The 17,096-nt window shown below is 34.2% G+C and overlaps 1 protein-coding gene across 1 annotated transcript in view; it reads left to right on the top strand.

Moving 5' to 3' along the window:
• The window catches only part of ntm (neurotrimin), a 398,170-nt gene that overhangs the window by 212,407 nt on the left and 168,667 nt on the right, over nt 1-17,096 (top strand). The window lies entirely within an intron of this gene.

Genomic DNA, 17,096 nt, shown 5'->3' with positions numbered 1-17,096 from the left:
CCCCCAGTGGCAGACATTTGACAGGACAAATGATTGCACAATTATAGCCATTTTTATGTATTTTTCCCTCATATATCGCCACCAAGTGGCCAAGTTGTAGGCATTTTACTAAAAGTGGCCCTGCTCCTTTCAAACGTTTTGGCGTCCCTTTGCGACAGTGAGTCTAAAGTTGTTTTTTTTATATATAATTATTGGTATTCACTCTCCAGAGAATTTTTTTGTACTGGATTGGTTCCGATAGGGCGAAAAACCTAGGACTAGTTCGCAAACGTAGGCTTTTCAAAAAAAAAATAATAATTTTACCAGGCTCTGAAATCTGCAATATGTTAACTATTTTACCAAAATAGGAGGAATCATACAAAATGCATGTTATTTTTTATTTAGTGCTGACCTGAATAAGATATTTCACATAAAAGACATTTACATATAGTCCACAAGAGTGTTTGTCCTGAACAGTTAAACTGCCTGCTGTTCTTCAGAAAAATCCTTTAGGTCCCACAATTTATTTGCTTTTTTTTAGGATTTTTGTGTTTTTGAGCCCTTTTCAACAATGTCTGTATGACTTTAAGATCCATCTTTTCACAATGAGGACAACTGAGGGATTCATATGCAACTATTACAGAAGGTTCAAATGCCCACTGATGCTCCAGAAGGAAAAACAATGCATTAAGAGCCAGGGGTGAAAACTTTTGAACAGAATGAAAATGTGTACATTTTCTTATTTTGCCTGTCATTTTTTTTTATTTACTACTGCCCTTCAGAAGCTACAGAAGATAAAATAAGTTAAATAAGTTAGCCTGATATTTAAATTCAAAAAGTTTTCACCCCCCGGCTCTTAATGCATCATGTCTCCTTCTAAAGCATCAGTGAGCGTTTGAACCTTCTGTGATAGCTGCAAATGAGTCCCTCAGTTGTCCTCAGTGTAAAAAGATGGATCAGTACTAAATAAAAAATAACATGCGTTTTGTATGATCCCTCTTATATCTTGGATATGTATATAAAATTTTTGTTCCTGCTTTTATTACAACTTGGAGCTACAATGTTTTTTTCCCCCATTATGTGTGTTAGTGTGCACCCAGTTTCCACACCGTTTACAGCAAATCAATGTCCCCTCACTTACAGACGCTATTTATTGCAGCACAGGCATTTTCTATCTTCCTCTGCCAAACAACCATTCGTTTGGTGGCATTTTGTTAGCAAACAAGCCAGTATAACGAGATTAATTGGCTTTTGCCCTCATGTCTTCCTGCCCTGGATCTCACCGAATTGCATGTGAAAATTCTGTCCATTTCTATTCTCAAACGCCAGGCATTTGGATTCAAAAGTAATTGAATAGGTTAATAGAATGGACACCGTACAACCAATAGACCAATCTTTCCCACTTTCACTATTAATTGAGCCATGCTACGTTTTGTGCTCCGGGCGGCGACGAGAGCGTGGGGCTGTTGGAGGGTTCACTGAAGGACTGGCAGATTGAATACGTGTGAGTCAATGTAATCAGTAGGAGCTCATAGGTGAGTGTGTATGATTCTTCAGCGAGTAGCTTAATAAGAGCTCGTTATCGTCTCACCGCAGGACCGATAACGGGTCCGCGGGGACATGCTAATTAAAAGTGAGCTTTTCTAGGGATGAATTGAACCATGGCTGAACTATCACCAAAGTTCAGCCTGGAAACAATGCATTGGGAACTCTCATTATACCCTCTTTGTCCTGTCCCTTTGTCCGTTCTGAACTTTTCAGCGTCACTAATTTGCTCCTAGAATACATGGATGTGGAGTAAAAGACGTTGTCTAGAAATGGCTTTATATTTCCGTTGAAAACCAGTCAAATTTAATTTCCAGTGACCCCTGCTGCTTCCTCAATATCCGCCTGTGTTTTGTCCGCCTTCGCGCACTTGGTGGCAGTAGAGACTCACACCAGGATTCACAACCGCTCAACCCGTTTACATTTTATTTCCCTGCATCATTCAGGGATTATGCTCAAATGGTGTTTTTTATGATGGATTAGCAGCAGAAAAGGTGCTGCCGTGCTTTAGAGCGGCTTGTTTGTGGTTAATCAGCATTGATGGTGTTGTTGACATTGTCCCTCACCTCAAAACCATCCTCAAACATAACCAGTGGTCACGAACAATACTTTGTTATTGATCAGAAAATTAGACTAACTCCCTCTTGGATAGGACTTAAAAAGCAATTAATATCAAGATAGCTTGAGTTAGATGCGCTCTCAACATGCAGAAAGCATGTGTGCAGAATTCATGAATGATCGTGTCCTCTATGTTTAGTATTTAATCAGCGTGCCGAATCCAGAGAGGGTTACATTAGGGAGTGTACCGTGCTGTCAGTCATTAAAGCCCCCAAACCTGTTGTCAACCTCAGAAATCAAAGCCCCCTGGCTTCACACGGGTGCTTTTAAAAAGATTAAGAGAACCGGATCAGTCCATGAAGTCAGTCGGTTGAAGTGACATGTAGCATATTAGCTGGATGTGCCACGAGAGGTGTCAGATATGCAAAGATTCCTCCCACGCGGTACAGTAACATGCACGAACGACAGTCGGTAACCCACCGCATGCTTATTTCACTGTCAGCGCACCATTGATGGCTTGGGCAAGGGCTATTCATACACAAACCATTTCTCTTCTCGCTAAAATTGATTTAATGACAACATCTGCTGGCCACAATCGATGGTGCAGAAAGCAGCGTGCATTATGAAGAAGAGAGAACAGATAATAGAGGATCACTATGTCATTTCCATCCTACTGACAACATCCTTGAAATTAAATCCTTTCTAATAGAGCAGGAGGGGGGATCCGTTGTGCAGAAAGTTCCATAATGAAACTCATCATTACAATCTGAATGGATGTTTTATTATTGCGGCGCTGCAGTGCGACTGTGTAAGAGCAGTTGCAAATTACAGGCGTAATTTCATTTTGGGCCTTCTTGATCTGTGTGCAGATTCTGTTTATTTCCTCTGCTGGTGTTTGTGGGTAACCTGCTAACTTGTTTTTGTTAACAGTGTTTTCTCCTGCTGAATTCACAATTTGTAATCGATTTTAGCAGAACAAATAGATGATGATTGAATCAGACAATATGAAGCGACATCTGTCTGGGATGCTCAAAAGTGTAGCTAGGTAAACTATCAAACACTCCACAGAAAATAGCTACAGTAAGCTACGTAGGCCATACTGAAGGCTGTCAGACAAAGTAGCAGGCTACATGGTGAAAGTAGCTTTTATCATATATTTATTATAAATTGAAAAAAAAAAGAAAAACCTAACTAAACATAAGGTTTTAAGATTTTTCGTGAAATTAACCATGGTTTTACTACAAATAAATCCGAAAAACCTATAGTTAAACCATGGTGAACACAAATTAACCGTGGTTTTGCTTTGCTAACTATAGTTTAACCATGGTATTTGTAGTAAAACTGTGGATATACAAATGGTAATCAATATACCAAAAATCACTGGTTACTAAACTTTTACTATAATAAAACCGTGGTTAATTTTCGTTAGGGTATACATGGGATTGGTAAGATTTTATATTATTTTTTTAATTTTTAATTTTTTTTAAAAGAGATTTTCGGCTCAACAAGACTGCATTTTTTTGTCAAAAATAGATGGTTTCTATTTAATATAATATATAATGACAAAGTTGTATTTTCAGCAGCCATTATTCCAGTTTTCACTGTCACATGATGCTTCATAAATACTGCCATTTAGTAAGAAACATGTCTAGTTCTTAATATTTTTTGTGGCATAGTATGAATTATTATTGCAATTAAAAATAACAGTTTTCCATTTAATATAATACATACCTATGATGGCAAAGTTGTATTTTCAGCAGCCATTATTCCAGTTTTCAGTGTCACGTGATGCTTCATAAATAATGCCAATTATTAAGAAACGTCTATTTTTTTATATTTTTGTGGAATAATATGAATTACTATTGCAATAAAAATAACTGTTTCCATTTAATATATCATATGGCTGCTGAAAATACAACTTTGCCATCATAGGTATGATTCCTGTTTTCAGTGTCACATGATGCTTCAGAAATTATTCTAATGCCAATTAAGAATTTTTTCTAATTCTTAATGTTTTTGTGGAATAGTATGAATTATTATTACAATTAAAAACCACTGTTTTACATTTAATATAATGTAATATAATGTATAATGGCAAAGTTGTATTTTCAGCAGCCATTATTATAGTTTCCAGTGTCACATAATCCGTCAGAAATCATTGTAATGCCAATTATTAAGAAAAATGTCTAATTCTTAGTATTTTTGTGGAACATTATGACTTATTATTGCAATTAAAATGACTGTTTTTCCATGTAATATATTCCTATGATGGCAAAGTTGTATTTTCAGCAGCCAGAGATCAGAATTATGCTCAAGAAACATGTCTAATTCTTTAGAAAGATGTCTAATAGAACGGCAATTTAAATGCCAGTAACTTTTGATGAATTTAATGCATGCTTGCTGAATAAAAGTATTAATTTCTTTAATGTTTTATTTATTTTTACTTACCCTAAACATTTGAATGATAATGAGTACTGTATGCGATATGCTTACACAATTCAAAGTCATTTTATTAAAATAATTGTAAAAACCTATGCCATAATTTATTTTAAAAACATTTATTTCATAACGTGCAGATACCTCAAATCCATATTTATTGATATATCACTTGAGACTTCCTGATATAAAATTAAAACTAATCTTTAGTATTTTTTATTGCACAATGCACATTTCTTAATATTATGCCTCAAATGTGTTTTAATATCGCTGTTAATAAGGATAATATGATCTATGCGTAATATCAGTCTTTAAATGCAAGATATTTAAAGTGTAGCTGAAGTATACTTGCAATAGTTCCACTTTAGCACAATCAATTATGCTTAAGTATATCTTTAGTTGGACTTCGGAACTACTTCCGCACAATTAAAGTGCATTAAGTGCACAAAATTAGTTATTACTTAAAGTACACCAGTTTATATACCAAAAGTGTAATTGCAGAGTATTTTTATTAAGCACATAAATATGTAAATGTATTTGTAGTATACTTAGCACAAATTGATCCATTTCAAATACATTTTAGTATATTTTCTCACTAGGGTTTTTTGTAAAATGTCCAATTGAAGCCAATAGCTTTGATATTTGTAGCTTAAAAACAAATAATGTTGCTTAAGTCATTTCTGAAGCATTACATGTTGAAATCTATGGGGTTTTTAGGGTAAGTTTTGTTTTCCAGAACCATATACAAGCCTATTGGCAAAATCAGACTGTCTTTAATATAGAATGAGCCTCAGTGTTTCAGAGCCTGCAGTCGAGTGTGTTTCTCATGTCATTTATCAGCCCTTCTGCGCTCGGTGCAACAGCTGGCTAATGTTTAATTAAACGTCTTGGTGGAATATAACACGGAATGCTCTGCACTCTGTCAGCACTCAGCTCTTCGGCTTTCGCACATTGGCTCCTGTTGTCTGCCGTGCCTCAGTATGGGATAATGCGATCTTGCAGGATACAGCAGCGAGGGTTCATTAGGGCCGCGGCAGAGCACAGGTGCTGCGCCGGAGAACGCTGGAAGATGACTGTGATGCTGAGATATAAGCTGACACCGGAGTCTTTTTGGATGCAGGGGTGTGTGTGTGCGCGTGTGTGTTGATCTGGTCAGATTTTATTTTGTGGACATGGCCAGATACTCCGGTTCTCACAGCTAGAGCTGGCAGTTTCTCCCCAGCACAGATGTTTGTGGTCTATACGGTCATCTTGTGCCCCTTTCTTTGCCATACAGAATATTCTAGTACCATGTGGATCGGTGGTATGACTGATCCACGGGGTGATTGTTTGGGAAGGGTGGACAAGTCTGGATATTGAGGTGAAAAGGCAGTGGAAATGACAGCTGGAATGCAGTAAACAAGAATTCCTCACCAATGCGGTCGTACATGGGAGTAAATCATGTCAAGCCTCAGTTTTATGAGAGATCAGCTTGAGTCACTGTGCAAGGAATGAAGCTGTTTGTCTTTTGAAGAACTTTTCTTTCTGATGTGTTGATGCAGATCCTATTACTTATTTTTTATCCTAATTCCACTGACATTTTCATTTAAAAACCAAAACCTGGATATACGGTTGAAGTCAAAAGTTTACACACCTTGCAAAATCTGCAAAATGTTAATTGCTTTACCAAAACAAGAGGGATCATATAAAAATGCATGTTATTTTTTATTTAGTACTGACCTGACTAAGATATTTTGTTTAAAAGATGTTTACATATAGACCACAAGAGAAGATAATAGTTGCATTTTATAAAAATGACCCCGTTCAAAAGTTTACATACACTTGATTCTTAATACTGTGTTGTTACCTGAATCCGCAGCTGTGTTTTTTTGTTTTGTTTTTTTGTTTAGTGATAGTGGTTCATGTGTCCCTGCCCAGTGTTCTCCAGAAAAATTCTTCAGGTCCCATAGATTCTTTGGTTTTTCAGCATTTTTGTTTATTTGTACCCTTTCCAACAATGACTGTATGATTTTGAGATCCATCTTTTCACACTGAGGACAACTCATATGCAACATCACAACATCACACTGAGACAACTCATATGTAACTATTACAGAAGGTTTAAATGCTTGCTGATGTTCCAGAAGGAAAAACGATGCATTAAGAGCCGGGGGGTGAAAACTTTTGAACAGAATGAGGATGTGTACATTTTTCTTATTTTGCCTAAATATGAATTTTTTTTCATTTAGTACTGCCCTCCAGAAGCTACAGAAGATACATGTTTCCCAGAAGAGAAAATAAGTTAAATTTACCCTGATCTTCAAATTAAAAATGTTTTCACACCTGGCACTTAATGCATCATTTTTCCTTCTGAGCAAAGCAAAACAAAAAAAGCACAGCTGTGGATCATTCAGGTAACAACACAGTTTTAAGAATCAAGTGTATGTAAACTTTTGAACAGGGTCTTTTTTTTTTTTTTTTATATTCAACTATTATTTTCTCTTGTTAACTATATGTAAACATCTTTTATGTGAACTGTCAACTTTTTATTTATTGAATTTAAAGGGATAGTTCACCCCCCCAAAAATGATTTACTTGCCCTCAAACCATCCTAGAGATTACAATTTATAAAGGTTTAAATAAGGATATTTTTCTGAAACAAAAACATCTGTTCCAGGACATTTTTAATAGAACTCTGATTGTATTTGTCTGAAAGAAGAAAGTCATATAGTCTTTTTATTTTCCTATTCTAAACTTGGACAAAAGGCCACAAAAATCCAATTATGAGAATATTAAACATAGCTATTAATTTGCTTCCTCCTAAGATGTTTCATTGTTTCCTCTGCAGTCAATGTCTCTAATATTGGCGACATTGTTTGGATCATTCTTCATGTGTTTCTACTTTATTTTGACTTGTCATTTGCTATATTTGTCATAATTTATCTCAGATTCACTGAAATCAAGAAAATGAAAGTGGACCCAGATGCTGTTTGTTCTGCGTATTAAAAACAAATGCCTTTCCTAGATGTATTTTAACTATAGCTGCCAAACTCCACCCAAAATTCTGACCTCTTCCTTAAGCACACACACATACACACAAAAGCTTTCTTCTTTGCATTTTCCCTCTGTTTTAGTTAGCTTCCTTGCTGTCTAATAACCCTGGCATTGTATATTACAAATATCGTTGGCTCAGTGATGAATTGCTTTTGTTCCTCTATTGTTATTCGTTTTGAATAAAAGTGTCTGCTAAATGCCTAAATGTAATTGACTATGAAGTAGACTTTCTCTGACTGGGTTTGGCGTCACATCTCAAATTCTGCATAAATCTGCACTCGTCTGTACTGTATAGGCTGCATAAAAATAACCGTGTCTGAGCATTCATATATGTGACCTTTATCCAATTCTTGCAGTCGGGTTTGGTTGACACACGGCCTACTCCTCAGCCATCATACCACGGTAATTAGTGTAATGGAGTCATAGTTTCTTCTCAGAGCTGTGACAGCGTAAGAGGCGTCTTCGGTGCAGACTGTGAGGAACCTATAAAAGATGAGCTCTTAATGGTCTCGGTCTTGCTGTAGCCTGGCAAAGCTGCGAAAATACCCCCATGAGAGTGCAGAATTAGTCTCTCAGTGGTTTCAGCACATTTCGTGAATTATTTGTGAAAGTTTGACGAGCTGTGAGACTGCAAAGTTGCTTTGGTCTCACCATTGATGGCTTGGGCCTGTTGTACTGTCAGCATGTCACACATGCAAAGGAGTTTCAGGCTCTTGCATCATGTTGTTAGGACATGCTGTTTTGATATGACACAAATGGACGTCTTAAAGTTGCATTCCTTTTCTTCTGTGATTTGTTACATTGCTCATATGCCTCAGCAGCAAATTCATATACTGTATGTTTGTCCTGGCTTTGACATTTTTGTGTCAAAATTAAAGAAAGTGTGACAGCAGCTGTGCTATGCTGTTTACTACCATAAAAATGTGTTCCTTGTTTTGTAAAATACATTTAAAACACATGCAGTGGGCGCCCATTGGCCTTAAAAAGTCATAATGTGTAGATAGCGTTTGTTTTTTTTTAAAACAAAGTTTGTAATGAAAGTGACATGGTTGAGCACTGATTAGGTGGTGATCAATAAATTGACGCTCATTGATCGAATTATTTATTTAATAAAACATCTCACTCATTGTAACTTCTCAATAATAAGGGCATATTTAATTTCTTCCCTATTTCAATGAAATGACAGAAAAATAAGGTCTAGAGATGTGTTTTTTTTTAAATAGATGAGGTAGTGAGTCCATCTAAAGTGTGTTTACATAGAAAAACAATAGACCAATTTGAAATAAATGCCACAGTTAGGTTACTTGCAGCTGCGCGTGCATTGTAGCGGCAGAAAAACACTGGTAACAAGTGGAGGGAAATGGGTAAAATTTATTGTTGTGCTTTTGGATGTTAAAATCGGAATGCAAATCATTTTTATAGTACTCTGTCATCAAAGATGCCATTTGAAACTAAACGCAGACATTTAAACAGATAGACTGTGGATGAACCCTACTATGATTACTCTACTTTTAAAGCATAAATTTGATTTAAACAACAGGTCTACATAATATTCACATATGCAGTTCATATGGGACATATTGTATTAGACCTACAGTTACAGCATGACATACTTATATTATTTAAATCATAACATTTTACATAATATTTACCTATTTTATCTCATAACTTGGAATATTTTTCTCACATATGCAAGTTTATATTTCCTAGTTTGGACTTTGTAACTCGGGAATAGTGAGTTTGTCAATTCTGAGGAAAAAAGCTAGAAGTGTGGGATATAAACTCATGATTCTGAGTCGAATGACAAGTTTTCTTATCTGAACTGTAAGATGTAATTTCGGAATTGCAAGAATAAAGCCAGAGTTTTTTAAATATAAACTCAAATTGACCTCCTTTTTTATTCTTTTATTCCATGGCTTCCATAGATTTTTTTTGCCACCAGATTGGCTCCACCCACAAAAATGTCATCACACTCAGAAACTGGTCTTTAGAAAAGCAGTGTGATGGAATACAGAAATTTTGTATAAAGTCTTTTTGTACATTGCACTTCTGCAAGTAAAACAGGCGTTCATGAAATTAATCAGTGTTTTTGAACAAATCATTTGCATTCAAAAAGCAGCAGTTGAGTGGAAAAAAAGCCTAGTTCTGAACCTTTTTCTGAAACTTGAACTAACGTGTTTAGAAAAACAATGGGATGTAGTGCAGTGGGATACAAAATAAAAAATAAAAAATACAAAATTTAAAAGCCTGTCTATTCTTGTTTTGCCCAACTAAATTGAAATTCTTTCAAACAAAGCCACAGCATGCCTATTTCACTGCTGTGCTTTTTCCAAACAAGTGGCATCCAGTGTTTCTGAATGAATCAATAGATTGAATGAATGATTTAAAGAAGTGTAGTTTTTTTTTTAAAATGCTGTAATGCCTGAGATGCTGCAAAAGATGCAAGATGCAAGCACAATGGTCAAACATTTCTGTCTAGCACTTGTTTATATAGAAAAACAATGGAAAATTAGCACAGTGCAGTGCAAAAACACATTCTGTTTAAGTGTGTTAAAACAAATACTACAAAGGAATCAATGTCTCACTCATAAAGACAGTCACTTGACGGTTGACCGGTATGTGTTTTTTAAGGCCAGTGCCGATAACTATTATGCCAGATCAAGGAGACCAATGGCCAATATTTTGAACTGATATACACACTCCCAGTTAAAAGTTTTTGAACAGTACGATTTTTTCATGTTTTTAAAGAAGTCTCTTCTACTCACCAAGCCTGCGTTTAAGCCGGGCACACACCACAGGATTTTTAACCCGATTTGCCCTGATTTTCCCCTCCCGAGAATCGGAATAAAAATCTTGTCGAGCACTTCGATCGGTCCCGATGTCCGGCACGGATTATCTGGTAATGTGTTTACAGATCGAATCTTGCACCTCCCGATCTGCTCTCACACAAATCGGGGCTGCCCGAATCATATCAAACATGTTTGTTATTCAGGATTTTAAATCGGGATGATCATGGCTATGATAACATCAGTACTTTCACAACAGCCAATGCGCGACCACAAAACAGCTGCTGTGCGGTCCATTGGATAGTGGAGATGGAGGAAACTCCTTCTCGTGTTTTTGTAGTAACACCCCACATGGAAAGGATATGAGGATACATATATGAGGATATATGCGCATATATGAAACCTATATGCAGTATATATGCACATATATGATAATATATATGCTGCATATATGCGTATATATGCCACATATAGGCAAAATTGAGGTGCATATATGTGCATATACAGGCCATATAGGTCTCCTGTATTGCTTCTTTATATCCACAAAAAAGCCCTAAATGTACATACAAGATATGTCTCCTATATAGCTCATGGCAGGATCTGGTCATTTTAGCTCATATCTCACTTTGGCAACTGTCATACATGATGCCTAGCTCATATTTTCTATTATCAAGGCAATAACTAAGAACTAACTAAAAAAAAAAAAAAATGCAAACGTATGTGCGAACACGTGAAATTGGTATCACATATAATTGGCATGTTATGGAATTTACCCACACAGAAATAACCTATATAAACATATATGTTTTAATATAGGTTTTGATATAGGTTTTTAATATATGTGATATATATAAAATTGGCCGTTTTCCTGTATTATATGTACATATATGTACATATATGCACATATATGTACATATAATATAGGAAAACGGCCAATTTTATATATGTCACATATATTAAAAACCTATATTAAAACATATATGTTTATATAGGTTATTTCCGTGTGGGACTGTCTGTATAATATGTTGAAAACATACCACAACCGCATGGAGCAAGGAAAGCTCTGGAGTGAAATCGTCTCAGTTTTTAACATACCAGGTGAGTGCATAAAGCTGCTAGCAGGCTAACTAACATTTGTAAATATTAGTTGCTGAAATGACGATATGTTGTGTAAGATCACGTGAGGCGTTCCCTCCGTCATGATCTTAATAATATCTTGTAGTGTGTGATGCGCCACAATTTTCAAATATTGTAGTGTGCGCATGTTTAAGATTTCAGGGAAGATAATCTTCAAAGATTCTCCTTATGTGTGCGCTGCAACCAGATTTCATAATCGGTTAGGATTTTTAAAAATCCTCTAGTTTTCATTTGATCCAAAGTACAGCAAAAACTGTGAAATTTTGAAATATTTTTACTTTTTAAAATAACTGTTTTTTGTTTGAATATAGTTTAAAATTTTTGAATGGTAATGTTGAATAGTTTGTAATGTTACAAAAAAAAAAAAAAAAAAAATTAGATAATTAGAATGGATCTTAACCAGTATAAGTTGGATATATATATAAAAAAATAAAATAATTATAATAAATGTTCCTTGAACAGCAAATTAGCATATTCAAATATTCAAAATGACTGAGCAGAAGAGAATTCTTAAAAAACTTAAAAAATCTTACTGTTCAAAAACGTTTCACTGGTAGTATATGTCTGGTGTAAAAATTAAAATTAATGTCAAAATTAAGAATTTTTTTTATCAGAAAATCGGTTTTGCAAATAACAGATACCGATAACCATAAAAATGCTTAATATCGGCACAGATAATCGGTCAACCTCTACACTTCTCGTCCCCTACTGACTGCAAAATAAGTTACTGAAAATCCGCACCACCCATGGCATTACATTTCCTCATAGACTGTATTTGGGAGTGCATTACTACACACACATTTTATGCTCATTTGAACAAACTGAAGAAAAGAACAAAGAGACATTATTTCCAGTGATAATCAATAGCACACAGTGCACTAAATATACTAAATATACAAGAGCAGTCCTTTTAAGTGCTGCCTTCTTTCATTGCCTGACAGAGAGTCCTAAATAGAGTATGCAAATATTTACTAGTGGCGCGGTGGCCAAAATCACTGAAAACAATCTGTATGATATTCCCAGTACACAGGGCTCTATATTTAACATGGTAGCATATCCTCTCTTGCTTTAATAAGAAAGAAAAGCCCTCTATGATATGTAAATACAAGATGTCATTATGAGGATAGAGTTTGTTGTTTAAAATTCTCTTGCTTGTTTTCCCCTACTTTGCATTCTGCCGAGGTGCCGCTTTACCAGGGTCCCATTGAGAACGGTGACAGAGGAAGTTCGTCTCGTCTTCTTTTGCTTCCCTCAGCCCACTCTGTGTCTCTTTTTCTCCCTCTTTTCCTCTCTTTCTTCATGAATATCTTATATTACACTGTATGTGTGTGTGTGTGTGTGACAGATTATGCATCATGGGTTTTAATTGATCCCTCTGGGGTGGCTTCAGAGTGTTTTGGGGTTTTAAGAACAGCAAAGTTTGAACTCGGCACTCTGATTCTCGAAGCCCTGGAACACACAGTGTACCTTCCTCACAATGCACAACATATTTACATTGCTGTGTTCTGACAGAACAGTTAAATAATTCAGTTGGAAAAACGACCATGTGTTATGCAGCCGAACTATATGGTGCAAGTTAACATTGTGTAGGTTGGGTAGAGTTTACTCCCCTCCGTTGACCTTTTGTTCTTTGGATATTATTGTTATCATACTGAGCAAGTAAGCACTTTCCCCCATTCCTGTTGGCATTATGCTAAGATCTAACCAATGCCTAGAAAAAAATATTTTTTAAAGTTCTAAATTAATATTAGTGGAGTATATTTTACCAGGAAATACTGTTTCAGTCTTTGTGCTTCAAATTTCCACATTTAATTCAATGTTTTTAGTTATTTGTGACATTTTCTAGCAGTTTCAAAGTTTGTTTAACAACCGTTTTTTAGTGCATCTGAGGAAAATATTGTAGGTTTCATAATTGTGTATTTATATAAAATGGAAAATAGGCATTTACCATTTATTTACTGTTATTTATTTTTTATAGTATTACCTGTATTTTTATGTTTGGATATTTGTTGTTCTTATTTCTATTAGCATTGTAGCTGTGGCAGTTATTGTTGTTATGAAAAATATAATAACATTTAAAAGTTAGTTACAGTTGAGGTCAAAAGTTTACATACACCTTGCAGAATCTGCAAAATGTTCATTATTTTACCAAAATAAGAGGGATCAGACAGAATGTATGTTATTTTTTATTTAGCACTGCCCTAATAAGATATTTCACATAAAATATGTTTACATATAGTCCACAAGAGAAAATAATAGTTGAATGTATAAAAATGACACCAGTCAAAAGTTTACATACGCTTGATTCTTAATACTGTGTTGTTTCCTGAATGATCCACAGCTGTGTTTGTTTGTTTTTGTTTTGTTTAGTAGTTGTTCATGAGTCCCTTGTTTGTCCTGAACAATTAAACTGCCTGCTGTTCTTCAGAAATATCCTTTAAGTCCCACAAATTCTTTGGTTTTCCAGCATTTTTGTGTATTTGAACCCTTTCCAACAATGACTGTATGATTTTGAGATCCATCTTTTCACACTGAGGACAACTGAGGGACTCATATGCAACTATTACAGAAGGTTTAAATGCTCACTGATGCTCCAGAAGGAAACACGGTGGATTAGGAGCCAGGGGTGTAAACTTCTGAACAGAATGAAGATGGGTACATTTTCTTATTTTGCCTAAATATCTTCTTTTTTTTTCATTTACTACTGAAGCTGGAGAAGATATTACATGTTTTCCAGAAGACAAAATAAGTTAAATTTACCCCATCTTCAAATTCAAAAAGTTTTGACCCCCGGTACTTAATGCATTGTATTTCCTTCTGAAGCATCAGTGAGTGTTTGAACCTTCTGGTTCTAGTTGCTGTATCCTGTATGCGAATGGATCTTAACCAGTATAAGTTGTATATATATAGGAACATCTTTGTATAAGAAAAATACACTGCGTATCAGCACAATGGGGAACACCAATCTATGGGGAAACACGGGGGAACAGATTTTCTATCCTTAGAAAATATATCTCGTACAGTACGTCATTGACCCAATTGCGCAATGTACACAAATAGAGCAGAGTATCTTATCACTTTATGTTTGTCGGTTCATGTGTTACTGCTGTTCTCCACTGTAGTCAGTACGTTCTCACTTCTTTAGTCGTGGTTTCCAGCTGAGAGAGTTCTTTGTGTTAAAGCCAATTTCAGGTTTGTTATGCGTGAGATAAGAACGTGTCAGCTGGTGATTGGCAGCATGCAGCTCTGAAAGACACTTGATGAGTGAGGTGTGTATGAAAGGAAGTGATCTGAACCTAATCAGCCGTCATGAACACGACCGCGTTCAAGGGCAAACACGACACAGCGTGTGAATTTTACAGCTGTTCATCGTGCTGTCTGGCTCTGACCCCTAGAGGGAATTTGTGTGAATTTGATGAGTATAGCTTCTCAGTCTAAGGTGGAAGAAGCATAAATATTTTCTGCTAAAGCAATGTGCAATGTCGTGTTGCTTCTAATTGGAGCGACAGGGATAATTTAATGTAATACTTCCGAATGTGTTTGTGTGATTTGCTAGTTTATTTCTTGTTTACTTTTTTTATTATTTATTTATTTATTTTTTTGAAAGAAGTTTAAAAATACTTTTTGGATACTTTTTTTAGCAGGGACACACTGAATTGATCAAAAGTAAACAGTAAAGTCCTTTGTAGTGTTAAAAAAAAGATTTCAAATAATTCCTGTTCTTTTGAACTGTTTATTCATCAAAGAATGTTGAAAAAACATATTAAGCAGCACAGACATTTTTGATAATGATTAAAGATGTTTCTTGAGCATCAAATCAGCATATTAGAATGATTTCTGAAGATCATGTGACACTGAAGGCTGGAGTAATGGCTGCTGAATAAAATATATTTTAAGATAGATAGATAGATAGATAGATATTATTAATAATATTTATCATTTTCTTTAAATGTTTACTTTCTTATACATGGATGCATAGGTGGATGAATCAATATATATTTACTAGAAATAATATTTCTAACTTTCAATAAATGTATACTTTTTTATTCATGGCTGGGTGTGTGGATAGATATTTACTAGAAATAATATTTAGAATTTGCAGTAATTGTTTACTAGATAGGTACGTAAATACATAAATAAATAAATCATACTAGTAATGGTAATAATACTTCACAGTATTGCTATTTTTTGCTGGTTTGTTTATGTATTTATTTATTTATTAATGTATTTATTTATTTTTTACTTCCTTCAAAAGCATAAAAAATCTTACCAACTCCAAACTTTTAAATGATATACATATTTTTTCCGCTTATCTAAAAACTCAAATAACGTCACTTTGATTCATTATTTAATTTAAATAACTATTATTTATTGTTTTATTATTATAAATTTTATTATTATTATATTATTATCTTAATTTTAATTCACTATTATTTTTTATGTAAAAAAGGATTATGACTGGAAAATATATAGTAAATTAATTTTAAAAAGGAATAAAATAAGCAAAAAAGTCTGACTATGTGTATGGATATGCAAATGCATATCAGTCGGTCCGATTATCGGTGCCGACATTAAGCATTTTTATGATCATATTGGTCATTTTCAAAACCGATTTGTGGATTAAAATAATTTAAAGAAAGTTTTTGTCAGAGCCCTTGTTGTTCTTAATTTTGATTTCCATTATCATTTTTACACCAGACATATATATATATATATATATATACACTACCGTTCAAAAGTTTGGGGTCAGTACATTTTTATTGTTTCTTTCTTTTTTTTCTTTTTTTAAGAAATTAATACTTTTATTCACCAAGGATATATTAAGTCAATAATTAAAAGTTTATTAAAAGTTAATAATAAATAATTTACATTGTTATAAAATATTTATATTTTGAATAAACACTGTACTTTTTAAACTTGTTATTCATGAAAGAATCCTGAAAAAAAAATCACAGGTTCCAAAAAATATTTGGCAGCACAGCTGTTGATATTATCCAACATTGATGATTCTAATAATAAATTAGCATATTAGAATGATTTCTGAAGGTTCATGTGACACTTAAGACTGGAGTAACAGCTGATAAAAATTCAGCTTTTCATCACAGGAATAAATTCTATTTTAAAGTATGTTAAAATAAAAAACATTATTTTATATTGTAAAAACATTTTGCAATATTACTGTTTTTTTTTTATATTTTAAATCAAATAAATGCAGCCTTGATGAGCATAAGAGACTACTTTAAAGACTATTACAAGTCTTACTGACCCCAAACTTTTGAACGGTAGTGTATATCGGTTTAAAATATCGGTTATTGGTCTACTTGATCTGTAACGCCATCAGTCCTGGAAAACACATGTTGGTTGACCCCTAATATAGATATTTATAAAATACTGTTTTTTTTTTGTTTGTTTGTTTGTTTGTTTGCTTTAAAAAAAAAAAAAAAAACAAGATAAATGTTGAATATATCTATGCTTTCTAAAACACTTAATTGCAACTTTTGGGGCAGAACTTTCATGGAATGAAATACTATATAGCCACCCAAAAATATGATCATGATGTATATCTTAGAATATTAGGAAAATATTAAGGTAGTATTTCTTAAAATTGTCTTTGAGAAAAGT

This window comes from Labeo rohita, chromosome 10, assembly GCF_022985175.1.
Source record: "Labeo rohita strain BAU-BD-2019 chromosome 10, IGBB_LRoh.1.0, whole genome shotgun sequence".
Classification (NCBI taxonomy): Eukaryota; Metazoa; Chordata; class Actinopteri; order Cypriniformes; family Cyprinidae; genus Labeo; species Labeo rohita.
The sequence above is the reverse complement of the archived record's forward strand: the minus strand, read 5'-3'. Positions and strand labels throughout refer to the sequence as shown.